The sequence below is a fragment of the Siphateles boraxobius genome, unplaced genomic scaffold, assembly GCF_051911475.1.
Source record: "Siphateles boraxobius isolate OS27281-9 unplaced genomic scaffold, OSU_SipBor_1 65, whole genome shotgun sequence".
NCBI classification, from domain to species: Eukaryota; Metazoa; Chordata; class Actinopteri; order Cypriniformes; family Leuciscidae; genus Siphateles; species Siphateles boraxobius.
In genome coordinates, this window is record NW_027509192.1 from 17682726 (window position 1) to 17689431 (window position 6706).

At 46.3% G+C, this 6706-nt stretch overlaps 1 long non-coding RNA gene across 1 annotated transcript; it reads left to right on the forward strand.

Annotated features, from left to right (window-relative positions):
• The first annotated feature begins 1148 nt into the window (after positions 1-1148).
• LOC143720464 (uncharacterized) lies at positions 1149-2354 on the forward strand. Its single transcript, XR_013196571.1, has 3 exons — positions 1149-1275; positions 1479-1564; positions 1924-2354. It is a non-coding gene; the product is annotated as an uncharacterized LOC143720464 (long non-coding RNA).
• The last annotated feature ends 4352 nt before the right edge of the window (positions 2355-6706 follow it).

The window sequence follows — 6706 nt, forward strand, 5'->3', positions numbered from 1 at the left end:
TTACAGGTTTGCGTTTTTAAAGCTTACGCAGAGATAAAAAGATGAAAAAAAAAGAAAGTATATATTGAACCTTGCACCTTGGAACCTTTTTCAAGGTTTGCGTTCTCGAGCCACCAGGCACTGTTGTTGTGTGAATGAGCGGGCCAGAGTGCCATATCTTAATTCTAGAGCTGATGTAAAGCCAAAACAATCTCTGTTACTTTAATTTCTTATTATCACTGTAAAGCTGCTTTGAAACAGTCCATATTGTTAAAAGCGCTATATAAATGAAGGGGACATGACTTGACATTTCAAGTCATTTCACCTTTATTTATATAGCACTTTATACCATACAGATTGTGCAAAGCAGCTTTACAGTGATAATACGAAATTAAAGTAACAGAGATTGTTTTGGCTTTACATCAGCTCTAGAATTAAGATATGGCGCTCTGGCAGGAACAGGAAAATTATACATAAATGTCATCATCCAGCTCAGCTCAGTTCTCATTCGAAAGAATCAGTACAGTCAGATCAATAATATTGTTAAATATTAAATGTCCCCAACTAAGCAAGCCAAAGGCGACCGTGGTAAGGAACCCAAACTCCATTGGTGACAGAATGGAGAAGAAGGAAAAAAAACCTTGGGAGAAACCAGGCTCAGTTGGGGGGCCAGTTCTCCTCTGGCCAACAAACGAACAGTGTATAATTATGATTCAGGCTGCATTTGCAAGTCAGAATTCAGATAGGGCTCAGTAGCATTCAAACATTCATCCTGTTCCTTTTGGTTAAAGATCAGATTCATTAGTCTGCTTCTCGAAAAATGCAAGGAAGACTGTTCCAGAGTTTAGGTGCTAAATAGGAAAAGGATCTACCGCCCGGAGGGTGCAGCCGAATCGGGTCCTCAATAATTCAAATGTTTTGTTGACAGAATAGGTATATCCACCAATGTAATGCAAACACACACACACACAAACACACACAAACACACATACACACACACATGCGTATACATAGGACTGCAAAATTCCCTCACAGGGGTGGCAGAGAACCCACTTTCACACCTCAACAGGAGGAGGATATTTGCACTATGGTCAGAGCAAACAATGCCATTAGACTAAGGGAGATACAGAGTGCCATTACAACAATGTCTTTGAAAACATCCAATCTGTTAGCATCTATCGACAGGGTGCTGATTATCGACCATCTGTAAACTACCAACAGGGTGCTGAAAAGACACCACACAAGTATGAAACAGCTTTACAGAGTGCCATTCGAAAGGAATACCAGTATGTACAGGTAAAACATCTATGTGCATACAGTAACTACATTAAAGCAACATTTTATAGTGTTATATAGTACATAAAGTGAGACCTATACACATTTGCTATGACTGTAGAAAAGAACATGCAATATGTATAAGTTTGATGTAACTGTATCCTTTTTTTTAAATGAAAATGCATGTTATTCATAAAACTAATTTAGTGTCTTATGGGATATAGCATATAATGGAATTGGAGTCAAGGGAACCATCTCACAACTTCATATAAGTGGATGAGGCTGGCTTCAACCTGACCAGAAGCAGAAGGTATGGTCGAAATGTCATTGGCCACAGAGCTACTGTTGATTTGCCAGATAATATCCAACCGGATCTCACCGCTCATCTCTACATATTTTATGAGGTGGCTAATTTGTATTAAGTCATACGAGCTCACTTGTACAAATTCAAAAGATTTTTGCTAAATCGTACATATTTTACGATTTGCCCAATTCGTATCAATTTGTACGAATAAAATACCCCTAACCCCGCCCCCAAAACCCTACCCATCACTGGGGTTTAGACAAATCGTACGAATTAGCCTCCTCATTGGTCGTGAGATAGCGTTGGAATATCACTGTGTGCTGCTATTTCAGAGCATGGTGAGCTAACTCATATTCCCCTTACAGGATCATAAAACAGACAGCAGTTCCTCACATTCTTAGAGACCCTCTACAGGGCTCTCATCCTCGATGATGAGAGGGGTCCTTTCAAGATGATTTACCAAAGTATGTGGTAATTTGGGAAAATGTGAGTTTCCATTGCTCAAACACCATCAGGCAATGGCTTGTGATCCACTACAGGATGTTGATGGAATTCCTCCCACCCTATTCCCTATTCCTTAACCCAGTTGAGGAGTTATAACCAGCATGGAGGTGGAAGGTCTATGATCGCCAGCCACAGGTCTCTTTCAATCAATATCCCACATACAATAATGTGTTCATTTGTACTGTTGAAATTGATATGTGCCTACAGAGAGTGCAGCCTTGTGCATTTTCAATAAATTGTCAGGCCATACTGTTATATTGACAACATGGCTAAGCATTTTAACTATCTTGTATATGAGCAATGACACATGTTCATTGGCATAAATACTTGCTATTGAAGTAAAGATTTTGAGCAAGTTACAGGTTTTTACAGGTAATCCATTGTGTGTTGCTGTTTGCACGAATTGCTTTGAGAAATGTGTTTACTGGTTTGCAAAAGTTATGAACCAAATGAGAAGAAAAATGCACTAAATTAAATGTACCAAAGTGACTGAGAAAAACTGTCAAATATGAAAATATTGCCATGTTTTTAATGAGGGAATGTAAATGGATTTTTGACCTAAAATGTCTACATCCTTTGGTTATGAATGAGAAATTAACTCTCAATTGTTTCTATAAATGTTTTTATTTTTAACTATGCATTTCAATGTCTAATCATGTGACATGTATTGGTTCCCTTTCAAGGGAACTCGAGCTGCGTTTGAGACGCGGTGGGAACGCTCTGCGTGATTACGTCGTGAAGCACGTGTAAAATCAGTCCAATGGAAGCCCGCTACGACATAGGTGACGTCATAGACCAGGAAACTATAAAGCAACCCTGAAATCAGACCGCGATAGCTTCTGCACCTTCAGCAAGCGCTCTCTGTATATCTGTCCTTGTCTATTTATTGTTGTCTGTCAAGCCCCTTATATATATATATATATATATATATATCACTATGGCTAGCAAGCAAAGTTATAAACCTTGTGTTGTGCACTGCCCTCGTTATATCACGGGTGGGGACACACATCCTACGTGTATTGCTTGTTTGGGAGTGGAGCATGCCCAGTCAGTCCTCGAGGGGGCTGACTGTGAGCATTGCTTGAGTTTGTCTATGAAAACTCTCCGCTCTCGCCGGGCGTTCTTTGAGGAGGACGGTTCGGTTCGCGCTCCCCGAGGTGCGTGTCCCGCTGCTGCCGAGGCACAGCGTCGAATTTCATCTTGGGGTTCGCAGATGGATCTAGTAGCGGGGTTTGAGACCGGCCCCGCCCTTTCTCAGTCCTTACCTACTGGATTCGGTGTCTTTGCCCAGGAAGGAGCCCGCTCTGCGGCTTCTCCTTCCCAGGCTGAGGCACCAATATTACGGCTATCCAGTTCTGAGGATCTGGATGTCGGTAGTATGGGGGATATTGAGTGTTCGCCAGCTCATACCCCTGCTGATGAGGAGCTTATGGAGGTTTTATCTCGTGCTGTTACTAAATTAAATATTGAGTGGCCAGCCGATGATTTCGATGTTGAATCTAGAAAGAGTCTTTTAGATGAACATTATTTACCATCTAGATCACGACCTCCTCGTCGGGAACTCCCGTTTTTTCCCGATCTCCACGCCGAGGTTTCGAGATCGTGGATTAAACCGGCGTCTTTCAGAGGGCATAACCCACAAACTAAGAATTATAGTAAAGTTCAAGGGATTGATCATTATGGTTATTTGACCATGCCTCGTGCTGAAGACACACTAGCGAGCTATCTCTCCCCTGAGTCTTCTTTTTCTCTGAAAGCCCCGACGTTACCCACCAAACCATTAAAAAATACATCTTTGTTGGTGGGTAAAGCGTATTCGGCAGCAGGTCAGGCCGCAGCATGTTTGCACACTATGTCGATTCTCCAAGCGTACCAGGCTGACCTGCTGAAGGACATAGACGATAGTGAGGAAGTTAGTGCTGACGCAATTCGAGAATTGCGTCGCACGACAGATTTATCTCTCCGAGCCACGGAACGCCATTTATGGTTAAATTTATCAGAAATAAAAGATAAAGATAGATCTGTTCTTCTGGACGCACCGCTGTCACCTAAATGTCTGTTCGGCGACGCTATAAATTGTGTCGTCGATAGGTTTCAAGAAAATAAGAAACAAGCGGCTGCGTTTCAGAGGTTTCTTCCTCGCCGGTCTATTGTCCCCGAGGCTGCTCGTAGTATAAAGTCTGAGCAGCCTCGTCCGTCTACGAGCTCCGCTCACAGAGTTCAACAAAAACAGAGCGTCGCCTCTCGGGCACCTCCTCAATCTACGGTTCCTGAGTGGCGCTCGCAGCCCAGACCTGTTAGGGGTAGACAAGATCTGAGGACTGTTATCTCTAGGAGAGCTTGGGCTAAGAAGAAGTCCTGACGCCAAGGCTATCAGGCTTCTGAGGGTGGTCCCCTCCTTGGCACCCTCCGGGGGGCGACTCTCCGAGGAGAGCCGCAGCGCTGCCACTTCGGTTGTTCCCTGCCGGTTCGCCGCTTCAGGGCACCGAGGTGTCAGCGTCCCCGTGCAATCCTCTGAGGAGGGTTGTAGAACGGTCAGTTCGGTTGTTCCCTGCCGGTTCGCCGCTTCAGGGCGCCAAAATGATTGTTCAATCAAATCCAGAGGCCAGTCTCGAGAGACTGGTTCCCTTATCGGAATTTCTGGCAGCGTGGAAACTTCTGCCAAATATTTCTCTATGGGTCCTGCACATAATAGAAAAGGGTTACAGAATTCAGTTCGGTTCTCGTCCGCCCAGATTTCAAGGAGTCCTCCCCACGGTGGTGGACTCACAGCAGGCTCTGGTAATGGAGCAAGAAGTACTGACACTTCTTCGAAAGGGAGCTATAGAAAGGGTTTCTCCTCCCAGCAGAGAGTCAGGGTTTTACAGCCGTTACTTCATTGTTCCAAAGAAGGATGGAGGGCTGCGTCCTATTCTAGACCTGCGCCAGTTAAACAGCAGGGTTCAGAAACTCAAGTTCAGAATGCTTACACTCAAACAGATTGTATCACAGGTTCAGTCCGAGGACTGGTTTGTCACAATAGACTTGAAGGACGCGTACTTCCATGTATCTATCCATCCTCATCACAGGAGGTTCCTGAGGTTCGCTTTCGGGGGCGAAGCATACCAATATCGGGTTCTTCCATTTGGCCTAGGTTTATCTCCCCGCACTTTTACAAAATGCGTGGATGCAACTCTGGCTCCGTTGAGACTCCAGGGCATCCGCGTATTAAATTACATCGACGATTGTTTGATTTTAGCTCAGTCAGAGCAGGTGGCAGTTCAGCATCGAGATGCTGGTCTGTCCCACATAAAGAGTTTGGGGTTGCGGCTAAACACCAAAAAGAGTGTGCTCCTCCCTGCTCAGAGGACCACTTTTCTAGGTGTAATTTGGGATTCGACCACAATGCAGGCACGCCTGTCTCCTGCTCGTATTTCTGCGATTCTCACAGCCGCAAAGAATGTGAAACTAGGCCAGTCACTCAACAGTTTCAGAGACTGTTGGGTCTCATGGCAGCTGCGTCCAACGTTATTACTTTTGGCCTTCTGTACATGAGACCCCTGCAGTGATGGCTCAGGACCAAGGGGTTTTCTCAGAAGGGAAATCCGTTCCGCAAGATCAAGGTCACGCGGCTATGCCTTCGTGCCTTGGCCTTGTGGAAGAAAGTTCCTCGCCAACACTTGGTTCCTCGCCCAGGGCCCAGTGTTGGGGGCTCCTTGTCGACGCGTCACGCTTTCGACGGATGCTTCCCTCACGGGATGGGGGACGGTCATGAGTGGCCGCTCGGCGCAAGGTCTGTGGCAGGACCATCAATGTTCCTGGCGCATAAATCGTTTAGAGTTGATGGCGGTATTTCGAGCACTCAAATATTTCCTGCCAGACCTGAGAGGCCATCACGTGTTGGTCCGCACAGACAACACTTCGGTGGTCTCCTATATCAACCATCAAGGGGGTCTGAGGTCACGTCACCTTTGCAAATTGGCCCATCAGATCCTCCTATGGGCCCAGGGGAAGTTACTGTCGCTCAAGGCGGTATATATTCGGGGGCGTCAGAATGTGGGAGCAGATATTCTGTCGAGACAGGGGCTGAGGCCCGGGGAGTGGAGACTTCACCCAGAAGTGGTGGAGTTCCTGTGGGAAAAGTTCGGTCGTGCTCAGGTAGACCTTTTCGCATCATCAGATTCAACCCATTGTCCCATGTGGTTCTCTCTAACGCACCCAGCTCCTCTCGGTCTGGATGCTATGGTGCAGGTGTGGCCGAGGCTGCACCTGTACGCCTTTCCCCCGATATCTTTGCTTCCGGGGGTTCTGGAGAGGTTCTCCGAGAAGGGGCTCGTCTGCTACTAGTAGCCCCTTATTGGCCGACCCGAGTTTGGTTCTCGGACTTGGTGTCTCTTCTGGATGGCTCCCCCTTGGAGATCCCAGTCAGGGTGGACCTCCTGTCTCAGGCCGGGGGCACGATATTTCACCCTCGGCCGGAGTTGTGGAAACTGTGGGCCTGGCCTCTGAGGGGGCCAGGCTCAGGGAGACCGGTCTTTCGACCGATGTTGTAGAAACCATTCTTCAATCTAGAGCTCCTTCCACGAGAAGGCTGTATGTGCTAAAATGGAAACTTTTCACCACGTGGTGTGTTGAACGTCAGTTAGATCCTGTTAACTGCCCTGT